General features: G+C 32.2%; 1 protein-coding gene across 1 annotated transcript in view; it reads right to left on the bottom strand.

Moving 5' to 3' along the window:
- Nucleotides 1–21,984, bottom strand: part of HnRNP-K (Heterogeneous nuclear ribonucleoprotein K) — a 174,262-nt gene extending 152,278 nt beyond the window's left edge. Inside the window, exon 1 of the mRNA XM_088228782.1 lies at nt 21,839–21,984. The gene's annotated coding sequence lies outside the window, so the exon portion shown is untranslated. The remainder of the gene's footprint in view (nt 1–21,838) is intronic.
- Nucleotides 21,985–22,825: the final 841 nt, after the last annotated feature.

Here is a 22,825-nt window from a genome sequence, read left to right as displayed (position 1 = left end):
CGAATATATTTAAAGTTATTTTTATTAAACAGCAGATCATTATATTAAATGACAAAATGATTGAGATGTATCTTTTCAGTAGCCTATTTTTTCTTCTGAAACGAGTATCCATTTAAGTGGTATTATAATTTGATTGGTGGCGAGAAAGCGGTCTGACGTTTTTCCCACGTCTACTTAATATTTCACAGGTGGTTTGGCGGAAAATTACAGGATACGGCAGCGACTGGCGTGGTGGCATGGTAGCGTGGCATGGTAGCGTGGCATGGTAGCGTGGCGTGATGAGGCGGTAGCGGTGGCGCTTCTCCGAGCTCGTCGAATAATCATTTATAACCGGTCATGAGAATATCAGATTGATCTTTTACTGATATCCGTTCACGGGTAAAATGATCGAATAATTCACAGTAGTCAGTTATACAATAATCATCACAAAATACACATTTCAGAATGAATTTTAGGTGTTCTTAGATTGTAAGATTTTTTTATTAGATGGCTGAAAAATATTTAGGGGCATTTTTCAGAATGATTATTTTAGAAATAGTTTTTTCGGAGGCTTTCAGACTTTTTGAATGTATTATTTCAACTCCTCCTCCCCTCCGCTAATTCCGGAAACAATTGACCGATTTTAATTTTAGTCTCCATGATGGTATTTTATGACAGACTACACAAATTATCAATACGAGCGGTCATCAAGGTAGTCAAATATTGAAATAATTTGTTTATCGCATTCGATTACATGCACCTGTTCATCTTAAAATTTTATAGGCGATTGATTATCTCTTAGTTGATAATCTATCTTAAGCACCAAAAATATTTTCCATTTATTTGTTTATAAATTTATATAAACAACTTTGATTTACATTTATACGTCGACCGGTTCCGAAGTTACTGTCTTACCGTTAATGAGGTAACTCTGAAGATTAAAGTGATTTATACAAATTCATAAACAAATAAGTAGTTAATAATAACATTACCATTACGATTACAGTGGGCGGTTCCGTGGGCTGCAACGCTTGCCTCACGCACGGGGGCTCCAGATTCAATTCTCGGTGATAACAAAAAAAAGATTTTGGCTCCGGATCAATTCTCAATGTTTTTTTAAAAGCCTAGGTGTTTTGAGAGTTTTATTTTGCGATTTATTGAGCTTGAAAAAGCTTACTTTGAAAACACGTTTTTTTAAAAATCCAATTATTCGATTACGAAAACAATCGAATAATTATTGGTTAAGCCATTACCAGTTTAGGCCGTATCGGGCGGGGGGCAAAACGCAAAACAACTAATGCCTCGCGTGACGAGCAGCCCGTGAATATTTGATAGGGCCGGTCGGGGCGGCGCCCTACCCCCGGCTCCGGAGCCCCGAGATAGTAAGACGTAATGAATGATGACTAATAACAAATGACAGAAGAAATGTCGAACAAATCTCTTTTTTTATATTCATACTGGATGCAGTCCTCGGTTTTGAGGGGTATTTTGATCCTCATATAGGTAATTTTTATTTAACGTTGACGCGTTCGTTTACCATGTTTGAGGTCCTACGTTTGATTCCTGGAAGGTTGACGTGAAATATTTGTATTAAATATGTTTTCACGCTGTGATATTTCACTGTCGCTGGACGGCATCAGAAGTGTAAGACTGATCAACCTACATTCATGTAACAGATGATCGAGATATGTTGCATTTGGTATTCCAATGCAGGGACCTATTCACCATTTGGTGCGAATAGGAAAAATATGAATGATGATAAAGAACGCAAATTGAGTATAATATCCTCTATAACTTCTGAAGGTGTATTTCGAATGTCAACGAAAGGTGGCCATAGTTATGAAAAAAATTAAAAATCGCGAGTACATAAATATATGCAAGTTGGGTTTTTTTTTGCTAAAACGAATATCTTATAGTTTACGAAAAAAAGACTGATAAAAAAATGCACTTATAAAAGTATTATATGAATCTATGTATAATGTAATTTAAATATTGGTACATAAAAAAAGGAGAAATGTTAGTACATATAGGTTACTGTCAATATCTTTAAAGATAACGAAGTTTGAAAAAAGGCCCATAGAAAAGCCTTAGTAAAATTTAATAAAAATACAAAAATTAACGTTGTGTCAATTCACAATTTTTAAAAAGTGGATACGGTGACACAGAGAAACAATGGCAGAACATGTACAATATAGGTACATGACAGTTCCGCGAGGGCAAAAAAGCAATGACCGGAATAAGGAATGGCGAAAAAGGATTATACAATATAGTCTCTTTGTTAAAAGCAATTACGAGTACTTTGTATTTTATGCGTCTGCGGTATCATGAAAGAGAATGACTAAGAGCGTTTATCTCCGGAAAATGGAACTTTAAGGTCAGAAGGCAATACCATTTTTAACTTAATACACAAGAGAATAATCATCTTCACTGCTTGGAGTTAGAGGCTTTAAATAATACGATCCGACAGTAAAATTCAGTTAAAACCAAAAAAATACGACGTTTTCTCGGCAGAAAATCTTATTAGAATTTTTACTGTGAATTGTGTCTCCAATTTTTCACAAAATATAACATTTTTCACAAATTTAAATAGGTTTTACAAAATATAAAGTTTTATATAACGAAAATTTTCGAATCAAATCTCTTCTATCGAAAGGAAGTTCGTTACTGCCCCGGGAGATCAAAATAAAATATTGGCAAGTTACAAGAAGCAAAACAAGCTTCTGATTGTGTAGAATTTTTAGACATGCATAGTAAATATAAATCTAGGTAAAATAATATCACCTAAATATACATGTAATGAGCACCACAGTACTTTTTCCTACTAACCCCACTTAATGGTGCACAGTTCACTGCTTGTGCAAGTGGCAGTGATTTTAAATATAAATAACGCCAACACAAAATCACCTCAGTTTAAAAATCCATTGAGATTTTGTCCAACAGCGAATGTTTACTAAGTACATTACTTTCGATCGATTATAAAAGCAGACCAGACACGAGATACATCCGTCCGACGACTTCTTAAATATATCACAACAGAGATAAAGATCATTTTATATAAGGGAATATAGAATCAGGTACAGGGCATATGACCTGTCATTGTTTTTTTTACTTTTCAATTTTTTTTTTTTTGTTTTTTAACACTATACATAAGAGATAAAACAGAGTATTCAAATAAAGAAAAATTACATAGCATTGAAATACATATTGATAATAAGAAGAGTAAACAAAAATCCCACAAAGGCGTTGCCTGTTCGTGGGTATTAAAAAAATACTTATGAATTTTTTGCTCCTACAATAAATAGACAAGTATAATATTTTTGTATAATATAAGAATGAAAAAGGAAATGTATTCTGTAAAAGGTTAAGAGGTACTTTTTTATTTTTTAATAATTAAAAAAAAAACATAAAAATATTCCTTATTATGAAAGGACAATAAAATATATCATAGGAAAAAAGAATTAATATCTTGAGTTTGAATCCAGGATAGCAATGTGTAACATTCATCATTCTGCCTGTGTTTAAACATCTATATTCCTTCAATTATTTTATCTGTTGATCTTTGTAAAGTAAAATGGCTGAAACCTTTACTGATGCGGTAGAGATGCTGACTGAATTATTTCACCTGTATACTAGGCAACGCCTGAAAATACTTTTCATTTTATATACTTCTTATTGGACCAGCTGGTTCTGTCAACATTTGAATCCAGTGCCTGTCTACGGGAATTCGGACAAACTCAAAATATTGTTGACTTCTTAAATATTCACGGTTTTCAATTATATATTTTGTCATTAAATGTATTTTAAATATTGAAACAAAGAGCATAAAAAATTGTTATGAAATCATATTGTGTATTATTTAAATGCTTGGTGCTTTTGAAACACACAACACTTAATAATAAAATTTATTGTTCAAACTTTTGTTGAAGAAACTTAAGTAGTTTGTTTTTAAAATTGCTTGCTTTTCAGTAAACGTACTGTTAATACTTTTCTACAACATAAAATAAATTTGGAGAATCGTTTGAAGATCTAAAGGAGATTTCCTCGAGCTTGAAAACCGAATCCTTCAGATATTCCCCCTCGGGAAGTAATTGGGAGCAGAAAGGTTGGACGAAAGTGGCGGCCAATTGATCTAAGATGCAATTGAATAAGATCGACTTTGTGAGGAGCCAAATGAATTGAGTTATTAAAAAAATCTTTTATAACTAGGTATACTACGAGTAGCATCGTAGCATTTTTTAACATAATACAAATTAGTTAATAGTATTTATTGTTTCGGCAATTACTTTACATTAAACTAATTTAGTTTATGTTTACACCTGATGATGGATAATTCTAAATATCCGAAACTTATTGTTTTCTTACTTATATCAAACTCGTGCGTGGTGTAAAAATACAAAGTGTTTTAACATATTACAACAGAGACGAAAAACATTTTAGAGATATAGAAGTCGAGGCATCTACAGGGCTTATGACCTGTCATTGGCTGGTTTAAGTAGCCACTTTACACACTTTTGTACCATTTACCATTCTGCCTATATTTGAGCATCTATATTCATTCGATCCTTTCATCTGATGATGTTTGTCAAGTTAAAGAGCTAAAACCTTTATTTATGCGGATGAGATTCATCTCATTGAATTATTTCACCTACATACTAGGCAACGCCTAAATTTTTTATTTTTTTCAATTTCTATACTTCTTCATGGACCATAAATATAACCCACATAAATGAAGGTTTCAGCTTTTTAACTTCACAAACATCAACAGATGAAAGAATTGAAGGAATATATATGTTCAAATATGGGCAGAATGGTGAATGTTACACAGTGTGTAAAGTGGCCACTTAAACCAGCCAATGACAGATCATAAGCCCTGTAGAAGCCTGGACTTATATATTACCTTCTCTTACATGTTCTTCATCTTTGTTGTATTTTTTTTTTTTAATATTTGCTTTTTGCAGACGACCTAAAACTATATAGCTGTGTTTTAAAAATGGATGACTGTAAGCTTCTTCAAAGAGATCTGACCTTTCTTTATGAGTGGTGTAAATTAAATTATCTTTTTTTTAATGAGAATAAATGTATTTACGTATGTTTTACAAATAACAAGAGTTTAAATCATACACTCGTACAATTTAAACACCCATAAAATTATTACACAAACAACAGTTAGAGACCTCGGAGTCATCCTAGACTCCTCAATGAGCTGTTGAAAACATTGTGAAACGTGCTTCAAAATTACTAGGTCTTAAGAATAACGTAATCATTAAAAAATCCACTAATTCCCATTATTCGAATAGAATTGAAGCTATCCAAAGGAAATTGCTTCGGACTCTTACATTTCGAGATGGTTTGAGTGACACCTTATACACATACAATTATAAAATTTCCATTTAATTAGTTTATCCAACCGGCGTAAATTATCAGACATACTTTACCTACATAAAATAATTCATTCATCCGTGGACGCACCAAACTTAACTATACAAATTAATTTTTCTGCACCAAGTAGAACATAACATCACCAACCATTTTTTTGCCAATCTTTGAATCAAATATTGGTTACCACTCACCCCTACCAAGAATTCAATTTATTCCAAGTGGATGGAGGGTTGGATAATATTTGAGGAATCTAGACAGTCATTAAAAAATAAATTGTTAACGGTCGTTATGGGTTAATTAGTGTTTATTTATTTGACACTTTATATATATATATATACATATAAGGGCGGGCATATTGCCTTAAGGCAATTTCTTCCTACCTTCCAAAACCGTTCAGTTTAAGAAAATTATAAATACATGGGACATATTGAATCTTACAATTTTTTACAAAAATTAAAAGCAAAGATTAAGAAAAATAAATATTAATATAAAAAAAAAATGAACACTATACTATGAAGAGAGGAGAGGGGATGGGAAGGAAAGAAGAAGAATAAAGGAACAATACAAAATTAAAATGAAACAAAAAGTGTTTGTTGCTAACTTGACTATTGCTATACTATGCATAAATAATTTGTCTTCTGTATTAGGAACGTATAGGCGTTATGCCTGTTTTCCCGATCATGCAGGAAAAAAAATGTTAATGTTAACAGCTCCCCGGGGAGTTGAATCCAGTCCTTGTCTACAAAAATTTGGACTAACTCAAAATATGGTTGACGAAGTGTTTTATTTATTTTATAGTTACAAATGGCTTTATTGATAGAAAAAAAAAATTCCTACAGAAAAAATCATTTTTTCATAATTATATAATTCGATATTGGTTGGTGATTAATATTAAAAACTGTTCTACATCACGGGCACGAAATTTATGGATTTATATGTAAGGATTTTTTTATGGTAAAAATATTTCAATAAATACCTCACTAGAATTATCTAATCATAATGTATGTATGTATGTTACTGAACATATATACGAATTGATTTATTATGAAAGGCGTTAAGATTTGATAATGATTTACTAGTAAAGGGGAATGTAAAATCGAGAATTTTTTTATTCGGAATACGTAATAAAGGTTTAAATCGAAGATATTTAGTACATACAGCTGTAATTTATTACTTATTAAGTTTAATTTTACAATAAAATGCAAATAGGTAGAAAATGATGCAACCGAGATTATAAAAGATATTTGTATAAATATATTTGTATGACAACACCGACGCATGTCGTTGATGCCTCGCAGTTATTTCATTCAAAGAAACTGATTAGAAAACAGCTGTTTTGTAATCAATTTATAATAAATATTATAAAAAGTCAATTTTTATTGAACACATGCCTACGCTTATCTAGCTCGTAAAATACTTTACTAAATTTCATTGAAAGGGCATGGTAGATTGTGTTATTTTTAGAAGTTAAAAATAATTAAATTGTATTTATGTATTAATGTGAAAATACGACTGTTCAATATGAATAATGTCAATAACCGAAACAAGTGATTATTAAAAAAGGTTTTTTTTAAATCAATTCGCTCAAAAATGTAAGGTAAAAGATGAATGTATATTTTTTTTAGATATCTATAATTCACGGGTTTAGATCAAATAAAAAATATAATATTTTTTTACTAACAATGTCATGCATATGAAACTAGGGATAAAAACATATAGGATTATCAATACGGAGAAAAATTCACTGTGCAAGGGTTTAAAATTGTACAATGAGTCACCTGAATAGGGAAATATAACTTTTTTTTAAAACATTTTTAAAGTAATAAAAGTCTATGAAATACCGTCCAGTAAAATATAAATTTTTGGCTAATTATTAGTAGCATAAAAAACACTTTTAAATTTGTAATTTTGAATTCCCGCAAAAACGGTCATTCCATTGGCCACGCCCCTAATACGTCACGATTCATGTTTATTTGTTCGTGGCCGTTGAAATTAGTGTAAAACAATATCACGAATCTCGACGTCACAACAAGTAAGGTCAAACAAGTCGCATTTTTCTAGCAGCGTATTTTTATTCAATTTCTTTTTTACATTTATGTATGAAAACATTTCTCCACAACATCCATATTGATTTTGAAAATACAATTATTTACTCTAAATCCATTTCAAATATTCTTATCGGTATTCGTAGTATGAGATATTTCCCTATTGCGGTTTAGCAAATTTAAGCAAATTAAGGAGCGGCTAAAACTTTTTTTATATTTTGTATTTATTGATTACTTTACCAAATTCGCAGTGAAGAGTAAAGAAACCAGTAGAGTCAAATTCAATAAAAATCGCGGTTTATTACATCAAAATTTTCAAAAGTAATTAGTTTTTTGGCAAAAAAATACGTTTTCTTTAGTATGAGTGAACCGATAGGGTACCCTTGGTCTTTAAAACGGTTTTTTGATATATGGAAGGGCGGAAGGAGTGCTTTTACTGTAGCTTAAGCGACACAACCAGGAACGACCCACGCATGTGAAATTGTCCCGATTCGTTAGACTCGTGACATTGTTAAACGATATTAATGACACCTAAAATTAAGTACACGCGATAGATGGGAAGCCAAAAAACGACTTAAGAGTTGAGTACTTAAAAAAAGCTACGAGTAAAAAACCAGCATTCCGCTAAACGTTACTGCTACTCTTATTTAATAACGAAACTACCTATCTCTAGATATAACGTAAGCTTAAACGTGACCCATTTCGAACTTGGTAATTAATTACAAAATAATTAAGAAGTTCAATTATTGAAAACCGTAAAACACAACGTTAGCGCTTCAACGTTAATTATATATTATGTGTTTATTGAATTCAAAAGCAGCCATATCCGGCTCAATATCAGCGGCGATCATATCAACTTTATTATTGAATATACTGATTGAGAGTAAAAGTTTAAGAAACAAGTCAGGGCTCTTGGCCTCATAGAGTTAGGGACACGTTATTATTATTTTTTTTGTAATATATATGTATTTGCATGAATAAATAAAAAATAAAGTTTTAAGCGAGGAATCACTGCTAAGTTTATGGAAATGTTTTTTTTCTCTCTATTGAATGGAGTTAGCTGCTTTTAAAATCTATCGGTACATATGCGTACATATATTTATATCGAGAAGTATAGTTACATAATATACGGTCTGAAGTTGCATCTAAATAAACACACTAGAGGAGAGACATCCAGACGCAATACGATTATTACATTACGATAGTATCAACACCTTCTGGTTTGTTGTGCAAATACAATCCTGTTCTATACAAATCTAGTCTAGTTTCCGTTGAGTTATTTTCTATCGGAAATGCTCTCTACCGGCACTAGGTACACAAAGGCGACTTCCACGTACCACGAAGAAGGTAGACGAATAGATGATGTACAAAATGGAACTTCTATGTAAGTATTTGTATTCTAGCGATCGACTTTTCGGGAATGGATTACACTATAAAACAAAAAAGTCACTAAACAATGGATGTGTTGTATGAAACAATTGTAAGCGGAAAATAATGAAATAACTATCGATTTCAGGGGGTGCTTGAACTTTTGGATATTGGGGTGCAAAAATATACTCTAAATTTGTTGCAACAGAGAAAGAAAACATTTTAGAGAAGGTAATATAGAATTCTAGGCATTTACAGGGCTTATGCCTTGTCATTGGCTGGTTTAATTAACCACTTCACACACTATGCACCATTCAGCGTATGTTTAAACATCCCAATTTCTTCAACTCTTCCATCTGTTGATTTTCGTGAAATTAAAGAGCTGACAACACTTTGTCAATTTTTACAGGTACTTTTTTTATTGCGCAAGGGTAGTGGTTCTTTTCAGTTCAACATCTTGTATATCTTATCTTTTTATATAATTTCTCTGTACGTGTGATGTCACCGTACTCTTCCTAAACGGCTTAACCGATTTACGTTCGGTTTTCAGAGAAATATAGATCTTCGCGCTGTGCATGTTCGTAGATATTAAAATTTTCAATCTTATATGTAAAAAAGAAGGTAGGAGCATAAATGTTTTATTGAACGATCTACCAGGGTTGCATTCGAGGAGAATGCATTTGTAAAAAAACGGAAAAATGTTTTTTTTGTGTATTAAAAAAAGTTTGTTTTTAAATGTTTACAAACAGCATTTGTTTTTTGTGGATCTCAATCAGATTCTTTCCTTAAATTCCTTATAATTTGTACCCATTTTTTAAATTGGATTTTTGGTGACACCAAAATAATATTAAATTCAATACATTTTTAAAAATCGTATTCCTACATAAGTACACCCCTTTGTTGGTGAGACGACCGGAGTTTGACGTTTGCAAAAAAAATGACAGATTTGAAAAAATATTTATTTTATGTTTTGGAATTCAACCATAAACAAGTACCTACTTAAATCCAATACGTTTTGAATATCAACAATTTTTAGTTTTGGAATTTAATCACAAACAAGTACCTAGATGAAAAGTATTTTTTTCAAGATAATAGCAGGCAAGCCAACGTTCGGGCAGGACAACGTCTGTCGGGTCCGCTAGTATTTTATAGATTGGTAGCAATTGGCGATGAAAAAAGGCGCTAAATTCTTATTTCGGTACAAGTTTATAACAATATATTACTTCTTATTAATATAAACGCCAATAATATACGAGTTATATTATTCCTCGTTATGAGAACACGTAAAAAATTCTTATACTCTAGGATTACTGACAATAAAATATTTAAGCTATGAAAGGCACACAATGTAGAGATAATGTGCCAAATTATGATAGGCATTTCTAAAACCGTAAAATTATGTAGATTTAAGAAAGATAATAATGCGAAATCAACCATCACGAAAGAAACAAAATGATATTTTTACCTGTTTAACAGATAACAATGAGGATCAAGCCGAAATCAGAAAAAGCATTTTTATTGCTGCTAGTGTTCAAATCACGTGACGTCCACAGAAAAACTAAAATTACCACTAACAAAACAATTATATTAACTGTTTTGGCATATGGGTGTGAGGCGTTAACACTGACAGTGAGATGGTCGAGATGCTGCACCCTTTTGAAAGAAAAGTACTGCGAAGAATCTGCGAACCAATGAGAGAAGACAATCAGTGACGCATTCGGTACAACGACGAACTGAACAGCATATAACGCGCCCCAAGCATCTCGGCACATGAAGTTGCGTAGATTAAGATGGGCCGGATACGTACGCCGAATGTCTGATTCGCGCGTCCTTAAAAGATTCACGAGCGGACACTCGGGTGGAAGGAGATTATTGGGAAGACCCAGGCTGAGATGGAAGGATGAAGTGAGAAAGGATCCAGTACGACTTCTTCAGGTGGCGAATAGGAAGACGGCGGTTGAGGACAGACAGAGCTGGAAGCGAAAGTTGCAGGAAGTTACAGCTCGGTATGGGCTGTAGCACCATCGAAAAGACAGATAGATTATCAATTGAATGATTTATGTTTATTTATTAACAGCCGAAGCTCATCTTTATTATATATATATAATTCTTCTGTACGTGTGATGTCACTGAACTTCTCTTAAACGGCTTAACCGATTTATGTGCGATTTCAGCGAAATGTAGATCTTTACGCTGCCTGTGTTCTTGGATATTAAAAATTTTAATCCAATATGTAAGAAAAAAGTTAGAAACATAAATCTTTTTTTCGTCGACCTACCAGGGTTGCGTTTGACGAGGATGCATGTACAAAAAAAAATGAAAGGATGTTGTTTTTTGTGTTTAAAAAAAGTTTGTTTTTTAATGTTTACAAACAATATTCGCTTTTTATGGATCCCAATCAGATTCTTTCCTTACATTCCTTATAATTTCTTCCCATTTATTTCTTTTTACTGGATTTTTGTTAATACTAAAATAATATTAACTGACATTTTTGAAAATTGCATTCATGAATAAAGTGCCCCCTATTGGTGAGAAGAGCCGTGTTTGACATTTACAAAAATAATTATATATTTGAAAATTAATTATTTTATGTTTAGGAACTCAACCATAAACAAGTACCTAGGTACCTACTTAAATTCAATATTTGACTATTATTAATTTTTAGTTTTGGAATTCAATCATAAACAAGTACCTAGGTATCTACTTTTCAATGAAGTATTTTTCCAAGCTAATAGTAGACAAGCCAAAGTTCGGTCAGGACAACGTCTGTCGAGCCCGCTAGTTTTGTATATTATACAAAAAACAACGTTAATATTTGAAAAAATATATATTATAGAACATAGTTTCAAAACTTCTGCGATTTTTTATGACTTAAATTAAAATGCATTTGTAGATGCACAAACACAGTTTGTCTGAATTTTTATTGGATTATTAATATTTTTCATACATAAGGCTCCTGAGTGCATGCGTGCGAAGTGTAAAACCCAAAGGTCCTATAGGAAAAGGGGCCGAAGATCGTAATGATAGCTATTGCGGACGCACCTACATATGTCTAGTTACCACCCACATCATAACCAGGGAATAGAAAAACGTGCCGCGTTCCTAATAATTATCATCGTAGCGGGAAATCGTCAACAAACCGTTTCCTGGCAACGCCCGCCCCTCCCCCGACAACTCCAGTCGATAATCATTCTATAGACTACAGATAGTAGATGGACAGTAGAAGGTAGCCGGTAGCTACTTATAAAAGATACGGGATAGGAACCTATTCACGGAATGGTATCATTTCATTGAATTAAAATAAAACTTATGTAACTTAAATTTCCCAAAAATAAAATCGGGACACGAAAAAACAGAAGTTCATTTTGGAAGATGGGTTGACCCAAGGTGTCGATGTAGCGGAAAAACGTGGCATGTGCGACTGACAAAAAATAACACGTAATATATTTGAATTATAAATGTATCGTAAATAAATCATTTTTAACTTTATTTACCACGGAAAACTAAATCACCAACACTGGATTATTTTTACCAATTCAAAGAATATTTAGGCTTTACAATGAAGTATGGTAGTAATCGACAGCTCGGTTAATGTTTTCTTACAGCAGACAGTTATAAAAAAAATAAAAAAATAGCTCACTTTTCGATAGATGAAACTAACCGACGCCGACGAGGCAAGTCTCATCTCTCTGAGAAAATTATTATATTTTTGTAGTTTATAGTTTAATGTTATTTTGAACATATTTAGTACACCTTATTAATCATTTACTACCTACTTATATACACATCCATAAAGGTTCATTGAATAAATACGGCGATTGGTTTAAATTTGTTTTTTTAATGAGGTACGCCCCTGAACTAAGAAATAAGAAACAAACTTACATATTTTATTTTTAAAAACACATTTTTAAATAAATAGTTACCTACTCATACCTTTTTTTAATAGGTGGTACATTTGCATATTATGTATATATTTGATTGGCATTATTATTGTTTGAGAAACATTAATGCATTACTCCAGGTGTAGGTAGTAGGCAGTGTAGTGTATTATTATAAACAGGTACTGTAAAGCGATAGCAAAACTGAATCACAAGCCTCAACCCGACTACCACTGTTTACAACAGTACCTAATGTTGCACAGTAATAATTAAGGGTGGATTACACAATGCACAATGTACAGGCAGGTACTGTAAAGCGATAGCAAAACTGAATCACAAGCCACAACCCGACGACCACTGTTTACAACAGTACCTAATGTTGCACAATAATAATTAAGGGTGGATTACACAATGCACAATGTACAGGCAGGTACAGTAAAGCGATAGCAAAACTGAATCACAAGCCACAACCCGACGACCACTGTTTACAACAGTACCTAATGTTGCACAGTAATAATTAAGGGTGGATTACACAATGCACAATGTACAGGCAGGTACTGTAAAGCGATAGCAAAACTGAATCACAAGCCACAACCCGACGACCACTGTTTACAACAGTACCTAATGTTGCACAATAATAATTAAGGGTGGATTACACAATGCACAATGTACAGGCAGGTACAGTAAAGCGATAGCAAAACTGAATCACAAGCCACAACCCGACGACCACTGTTTACAACAGTACCTAATGTTGCACAATAATAATTAAGGGTGGATTACACAATGCACAATGTACAGGCAGGTACAGTAAAGCGATAGCAAAACTGAATCACAAGCCACAACCCGACGACCACTGTTTACAACAGTACCTAATGTTGCACAATAATTATTATTAAAGGTGGATTACACAATGCACAATTTACTTGTCTACAGATTGTCACGAAATACAAAACAAAAAGAATACAGAAAAAGTTAAAAATAATAACGCAGAAATGGATGTAAAAATATTTTTGCCGTTAGTTTCAAATGACTTTTCTTTTTTACTATTCGAATTTATGTTTTCTATTCACAAATAATAAATAGAACGAGAGAGCGTTGATATTTCGAGGAATTTTGTAGTTATGTCTAACTACTTATCTGAAAAATGACGTTATGTATTATTAATCCTACAGATACATATGCATTGAACGTTATAAATGTATGTATCGCGCCTATTTTAATGTGGTACAATACAATAAATAACGACTGTACATATTCCGTACGTAAAATCAATAAAATCGCATTCACCTAATAAACTAAATCGCCTGCTGCCCAGAACTATGGTTACTAGATACCAATAAAGAGATCAAAATCCAGTACCTTGAACGCGCAGGAACAACGCAAACGGGTAGATAAAAGACAAGAAATATTGCATTTCACAAATCAATCTCAAAATACGTAACAGTGCTAAAAACTGTTTGTAAAAAACGTGAATTCTTCGACATGTTAACCCTTCCCTCATCGTTTTCATCATTCCATGTCCGCTCCCTAGTTGGAGCATATGGTGCCCGCGAAAATCCTCCAAGCATCTCCGCCGGCTGCCAGCTCCTGTGTATCCTCCCAAGCCAGGTTCGCGTCCCGTAGTTCGGACACGAACTGCCGACGTACAGTCAGTAGTGGACGTCCAGGACGTCGGAAACCTTATGCCTTTTAAAGTAGGCAAGCGTGGTTGGCTCTCAGGAAGCATCCGCAGCGCATGGCCAAGCTAACCGAGTCGCTTCCGCTTGATGATATTTGTCACCGGAGTTTGCTGCGTCAGTTTGCTGAGGTTTGTAAGTAATAGGAATTACTTACAAACCGCCGCACACCCAAGATTCTTCTGAGACACCTATTCTCAAAACACAGATTTTGCTGTTTTGTTCCATAGTGAGGTGCTACGATTCGCATCCGTAGAGGAGAATATGTGTTACGTTTACCAATTATTTTTTTTGGTCAAATTGAAAAATATTTAGGTCTCTCGGAATGGGCCTAAAGTTCGATTTTGTTATCTAAAACGTAGATTTAAAAATAAAAAAAATTCACAAACATAAATAAAACATAAACTCTAACTATCCGAACTCCGACTATCTGAATCGCTTCCAGACTTTCAAAAAAATAAAATAAGACGGAAACGTACTGCGATTCGCAAAATAACGACTTGGCTACCCGAAAACGGATGATGACAGTCAAACTTGACCGAGATGTTCAGCAAGCAAAGACTTTCATTTACAGTACGGTAGGTGCATACTGTACTAATGTACAGCACATGTAACTACGTTTAACATGTATAAGTGTTGCCTATTCATTTAATTCATTAAAAGCTCATTTTTTCGACATACATACAGTAATTAATTAAAATAGACCCTTTCCCCGGAAAAAATCCAACTACCCGAATTTTCTATTATTCGAATTGGGTCCGGTTCCAATACCGCCGCGAAGCATTAGTAAACTTTTGATTGTATAGATGACTTATCTCCAATTTCTGATAAAATGCTTTTTCTGTGCCCGACAAGTATTTATTATTTAATAAAAAAATATTTCAATCGATACGTTAATGTATACCGAAAATCTTATCACAGTATTTATCATATTTACAGAGATATAAAAGTTATTAGATGCAATGTGTACTGGCTACACATCACCGGTAAGGGAGAGTTGAACATAATAACTATGGTACAAGTATCTCCTCCCGAAAAGTATTCATACTGAAAGTATTAACTTAGTGGTCAAATATTTTACTAAATGTTAGTAAATAATTGTTTATAACCAACCATATACCGACTTTTCCATGTCTACCGGTTTTGAGACGTATCCGTGTCGTCGTCGGGACACTAATGGTTTATTGTAATTGATGAAAATCGGTTAATTTTTTGTAAAAAAAATAATTTTCTCTTAAAATTTTATTTAAAACACGTATACCTGTTTTTTTATGTACGTGATATTTTTAAAATATTAAGCGTCGATTAATGCACTGAGTATGTTTGCACCGTTTAAATAAATAAAAAAATCGAATAAAAGTTTCCGAAGCGGGCGGTTTATTATTTAGCAGAAATAAAAGTTATTCCGTGAAGAGTGGGGAAAGAGATGTGAAGTTTTGATAAATTATAGGGCACGATACGGCGCTGTGTAATTTGAAGAAAAGTTGAAAGAACAATATCTAACTTGACATTATATATTATACTAATGACGAAACGGCAGTGTTCTTTTCGAACTTCTGCTTTGAAATGATAGTAATTATTGGGTGGACAGCGCGGCGCGGCGGTAGGAAACATTTGAAAAGAATGCAAAGTTTAAAAATGTACATTATTTTCAAGATACTAATGTAGGTACTAAAAGATATTCAATGCATTTTTTCAAGCACTTTGTCGCCTGTCATTCCTTATTCCCACATTTGATTTATTTATCAAATAAACATATTACACATCTTGAAAACAAATATTACTATATTTACATGATAATAATATATGTTCTACAGCTCGAGAAGGCGATAGTGTAATACCCACCAACCCGGCCATAATGTATTATTATAACCAGTATAGAGTAGGAATACGCACAAAGAAAACAAAGGATTCTGTTTATTTAATTATGCGCTGCAGTTGGTGTACCGATCCAGTGTCCTATGCAACATTGGGTGCGGAAAGAGAACTATGATGATAATCATCATTATTTTTATTTAAATCATTCATTTGCGATCAAACATTTCAACTAATGTTAGTAAAATATTAGTGTATATCTCGCCGCCAAATAGTTCAATCAGCCGCTCAACTGGGCGGCTGGGCTGTTCATTAAATGCCGGCATTCAACCGAATGGCTAGGCCGTTCGTTGAATGAATTAATATAGCTCAATGTTCAACGTGTTGGGTGGTTGATAGCTAGGCCTTTGCAAACGGCAGAACGAAAACGTTTTTTTACTTAGCTTTTTAAGTAAAGTTAAGGATTAAATATTATGTTAAGTAAAAACCATTTTTTAAATTATTATTAAAATTAATCCAACCTATCCTTACTTCACATAACAAAATAAATTAAAAATTAAAACAATTATTATTGTTGTATTAAAATAAAAGAGGCTAAGCGACGTCCAACCCTTTCGTTAGCTAGAAGATATCGTAACAGTAATAAGTCATAAGGACTTATCACGTGAGGTAATATCATACATGGTTAAAATAGTAAAGGCAATTGTTGAAATAAATAAAAATAGGACACAAAATGCCGAACACCCTCAGAGTGAAACGGAAGGTCTATTGATGTCTGTCAATAGGCCGGCTTCTCCTGAATGAGTTTTCTGTGGTTTCCTCTTCTAAAAGCAAATGCGGAGAAGTTCCTTAACTTTATCCCTTATCCTTAAGATTATCCCATCAGATCCTCACGCTATAGCAGGGGCGAGTTCTCCCAATAACCGATTATTTGCAGCTTACCATATTTTTTGACATCGAAAGTAATGTTTTATGTAACGTTATTATTAGGAAAAAACATATCACAAAAATAGTAATAATAATAATACATTGCATTTCTTGGGTTAATAAATTTACAACATATTCCATACAGCGAGCAAGTTGCGCCTCTAACGACCAAAATTATTACTGCCGGATTACACGAGCTTGCACCGCCAAAGATAAAACATGAATTTAATAACGTCTCTAAACTACAAATTTCAGATTTACCTTAGAAAAATTTCCCTTACGATTACAGTAAAATCTTGCAGCTTTCCTAAATGCAATTAAGTATTTCAACACTTCTTCGTAAGGTCTATTTTTTTATTTTTTTTAGATGGTCGACTTAAGACAGTACAAGTGAGATAGCATTATACGCACCCGTTATAATGTGAAAAGGAGATAACGAATATGTGTATATAAAATGGAAGTTATATTAGGATAATACTTAAGTCCTGTTCGGTGGTTTGAAAGTTAATTTGTTGTAAAATAAATAATATTACGAATTGACATTTTAATCCTTATCAGTATGAATACTTCACTGAGTTTAAAAAAAACAAATATTCGCTAAACGAAAATAAAATATACATTAATTATAAAATGTTTTTAACGGACGATGACAGTTATCGATCAATTATAGGTTATTCTTCAGTATTTAAACTTATAAAATAATGTTTGAGTTATGATAAAGACGTTACTAGTAAATTAAAATTGAATAGTGTGAAGAGTAAATTATACATAGAGAATAGTAAACTTACATGGTTTCGTGAATATTAAAGTGATATAAAAATCGATAAAAGAATGATTCTAAAAAGGCAATTATTAGTGAACTATCGTTCTCGGTGAGAAATACTTTTAAATAATCTAGATTTTATCATTATTTACTAAGAAAAAGTGTTTTAGTTCAAGACAAGTAACGGCATTTAAGCGAAAATTATCGGTAAGCTAATGAATAATACAATTTTATAAGTTACTTTTTCGATAACTGGGCTGGTACATGAAATAACCGGGCGGATAGATCGTTGCTTGCTAGTGACTAGAGTTGGGGTTCCAGTCCGCACGAGTTCCAGTTTTTTTGTAATTACGTTTTTTTAATGCATTTTTTTGCTAATCAAATGTTTGTATTAAATTAGAAAATATTTTAACGGAAACTATTAGCCGCTAGTGCTATTTGTTTAAGATAATTTATCAAATTATAAAATATACCTTTTTTTTATGTGCCATACTACCGTAATAGACATTTTATCAGATTTTTTGCAGCTTACCAATTTAAAAACTCACTGCTCGCCACTGCACTATAGTCAGAGTAATTAGAAGGAACATACCTTTTGCAGTTAATATAAGCCTCGTACATAATAAGCAAGGCAAAAAATAACCAACTCCTACATGATAAAAAAAAATCTTTAAAAACCCTTTCGGTAAACATTCATTCAACGAACGGCCTAGCCATTCAGTTGAATGCCGGCGTTTAATGAACAGCCTAGCCGCTCCGTTAAGTGGCTGATTTAACTATTTGGCGACGACATATGCACTGGTAAACATAATAGGACTGTGTATGTAGGTACATATTAATGTAGCGAGTGTTCCGACGAAGAGACGGGTGCATACGAAACCGTTAGTAATCGGTAAGCGGTTATAATATAATTATATATAATAAAATATGTTTTGTTATATAATATGTATGATAGGTGGAGACTGGCCTAATCAGAGTACACTACATATTCAAGAGTATTTTATTTACCTTTTACAAAAATATATAATAACTTACGTAAAATAATAATATATACAAAAATAAACATTATAAATGCTCGTGATGTATCGATTACCGGTAGCAAATATATTTATGTAATGAACAATAAATTAATTAATACTAAATAGAATTATCAGGATTACTAATACCCGTAAAATGCAATTAATAGATGTGGTACTATGTTGAAAATGAAAACATTTTTTTTAATGATATCAAATGGTTCTTGGATGCCAATATGCAGAACAAATGTACCTTGTAAGAAGCTATATTGAAGGGTATAGAAGGATTCCATGTATAAAGAACGAATCCCAATCAAATCACACAGCCCATTGACTATAGCAAATTGTTAAAGGTTGGAGAAGCATGAATAGGTTATAAGCAGTGAAGTTTATAAATTGAAAAAACTTACAAGGGTAAGGGGTGCTTACTAATGTTAAAATGGCTCAATAACTTAGCCAACTTACAAGAACACTTTCGACAAAAATTTACATTTATAAAAAATTGCATAATTTAAAAAATACTTATTTACTAAAACTCTCTTATTTTAGTACCCCAAAAGTTTAAAATATTTTTTATATAAATTGATTTATTTGTTCGCTATACACACATATACAAATATAAACACAAAAGGAAGCTTGTAAGCTCAATCGTCTGATTGTTTTAAGGCTTCCTGTATGGGTTGTACTAGTTAAAATGCTTTACTTTTGTTCAATTTTGTTACGGTGAATGCTGACCTGACTGAACTGCTATTGTTTTGTATTCTACATGTTGAAAAAAAAAGTTTTGTGGATTATGAACGTTCTGTCTTTTCAGGAACAATTTATGTAATATAAAAGCAGTGTTTCAGCTCTTTAACTTCGCAAAAGTAAACAGATGGAAGAATTGAATAAATATGCCTTCATTCTGCACCTGTTCAAATATAGGTGGATTGGGGAATATTACCCACATAAACCAGCCAGGACATAAGCCCTTGAGACTTATAAGCCATATTAGTTCCCTTCTTTAAAATGTTATCCTTCGCTGTTGTAAGTTGTAATGCATTTAGTCAATTATACGCCTAGTTCAATTAAATTTGTAAGATTGGTGAATAAAATAATAATTTGATGTATAACACTGAAAAACATTTCTTTTCAACGCAGGTTTTGTCTGGAGAACCGAAATATACACTACCTTTAAGAAATTGTACTCTTTTTTCTTTTTTTTTTTTAAAGAAAAAAAAATATTTGCGTTCTTATTATTTACCCAAATATTAAATCTTGAGGGCCATTTTCAACAAGTGGTAAATAACTCACTATTATAAAATGGGGATCAAGCTGGGGTAGAGTGGGATTCGAACCACGGACCTTTGAGCAGTGAGTCCGAGACACTAGCCACGGGACCACAACCCGATTAGTAAATACATATGAATTTATAAATATATACTAGATATTTAAATGAATTATGATAAATTATGAACATGTATGAACCTATATATTAACTACTTACAAAATATGATAAGGAACTTCGTACGAGTTTCCGTTTAACCATAAGTAAAAGTGTTCCATTATGAACAGTATAAAAAAAGTTCAATGCTTTATAGATGTAAGAAATTTACAGGCACAATAATACCTTTGAAATACAAACAGATAGGTATGATTAACACATTACAACCGAGATACTTCCATATTTCCTTCTCTAAAATGTTTACCATCTATGTTGTAATCTTTTTCACTCCCTGGAGGGAGGGGGGGGGGGTGAAATCCAGTATTTTGTCATAACATTCGGACAAATTCAAAATATTGTTAGATGAGTATGAATTCAGTATGTGAAATCATTCGATATATATGTCAATCTCAATAAAATCTTTTGGGGAGGAATCCATTACTTGCGTACAAAGATTCAAACACACTAAAAAAACAGACATACAAATGTTTATTAATTTAATTATGAAGTTCCTATGATCCGTGTGGATGTACATTAACATAATCCGGATGTTTGTGCTTTCGTAATTAGACTACAAAAGGATTGTCTAGTCAATATTATGATTTTTAATTAGATAAAGATCCGTTATAAAACATAGAGTAAACACCTTGTTTTTAGCAAGAATAAAACTAAATTCAATGGTTCAGTACCTTTCACAGTATTACAAATTTTACACAATATAGGGAAAAATAAAAATGAGAAAAAGAAATAGATTATTTTACACGTTGTGTAGTCAGGCAGGTTGAAAAATATGACATTGTAAGAAATATTTAAAATATTTTGCATTATATTCATAGTGAGTTTTCAAATACATTTTATGAATTGAATTCAATTGCACAAATAAACAAGCATTATAAGCAATAATTAACAGTTTATTTGTATTCAAAATAAATTAATTCACTTTGTTACTGTATAAACAACTCGGCTCTCATATCATGCTAACTACGTAAATACAAGTGGTCATTTGACAAGAGATATTATTTTGAATGTGGGTTATAAAATGACATTGTAACAATAAACTGGATAATCTTTGAAATGTCGATCACTGTCGGTAAAAAAATGACAATGTTAGTCACGCGTTTTGGTTCTTATCATTGTCAAATGTGTGATAACCGCATAAATCTACATAAAAATACATGGCTTTTCATACTAAGTTGAGCATAATGATAAAACAATAATTTATGTATGATAATGATGTGTTTTTGCGACCCCCTCCATTCATTATTACTACTTTTATAATTAAAAATGATAACTGACATGCGTGTTAGCGGGAATTGATAATGTACATCCTATCGTAGGTATAAATTTGCGCAAACTGTTATTACTGTACGTGATGAATTATTTGCAAGAATCGTGTTAAAGGTGAAAGAAAAGATAGGGCAATACGAATACATTTGTGTTTAATTTCAGAAAATCGATGGAACCGATTTATATCAACGCAAAGGAGGGACGCTCTTCAGAGAACCATCAAAACTCGCGCCAATGAATTAAAGTATCGTATTATGTTATGTATCAAATGTTATTGCTTACCTTTAAATATAACTGGCAGTTTGAAACCGGCAAATCTCCCACCACAAATATAAGCCCACACAAAAAATGGCGAAAATAGAGGCTACGAAAACTCCAAAATTACGTGAAATGCTTGGATTCTGCCCGTGATTCGTTTAAAATGGTGTTGTCTGTTGTCAAATATGCACACCCAGCGTGTAAAAATGTTAATAATTAATGAGTTTGTAGGTACGTACTTCACTTTGACACATTATTTTATTATTGTTTTTTAGCTACTAGCCATGATTATAGCTACGAATATTTACAAATAAAATCTTCGTAACTATCATCTTATTATCTTAGTTGCGTATTTTTAATGATTTTATTATTTTTGTGTATTTACAATTACCTTTCGTAAAAACAATTGTACTTTCACTCAAAGTATTCTGAATATAAAAGAAATCAAGACAAATATTTGAAAAGCATAGGTACATTATTCATAATAACACGTCTTCTTTTTTGCATTATGTCGTATTTTTATTTTGTCAAACTTTGTATCAAGATCATAAGAATAAAAAAATAAAACCCTTCGTAAAAATTTAACTTATCCCAATTTGGTACATTTAAATATGCTATGTTTATCGATACGTGTATTATTGCTTTTTCAATAAAATATATTAATTTTTCAAATGTAACAGATGCAATGAAACTAAATAATTAACACCCATGTCTCTGGTTATAGTAGATGTGTCATATATTTTTTTTAAATATATGACACATCTACTATAATTTCGATTTCAATGTTTGATTTCACCAAAAACATTAACTTTTTAATTTTATTGAACGATATAACTTTTTTTGTAAATGTGACGAAAGAAAATATTCCCATGGGCAACGTTTTACCATGAATTTCAAAAATATAAGTTTTACACGTTTTTAAACTAATTATTATTTTTTGACTTATCTAACTTCTTTGTACCGTTAATTATTTAGAAATACATGCTGTATAGTTATATAAATATACCGTTC

The sequence above is a fragment of the Micrasema longulum genome, unplaced genomic scaffold (genome assembly GCF_059751315.1).
Source record: "Micrasema longulum isolate JH-2025_06_02 unplaced genomic scaffold, ASM5975131v1 h1tg000607l, whole genome shotgun sequence".
NCBI lineage: Eukaryota > Metazoa > Arthropoda > Insecta > Trichoptera > Brachycentridae > Micrasema > Micrasema longulum.
This window is presented reverse-complemented; position numbering and strand designations above follow the sequence as displayed.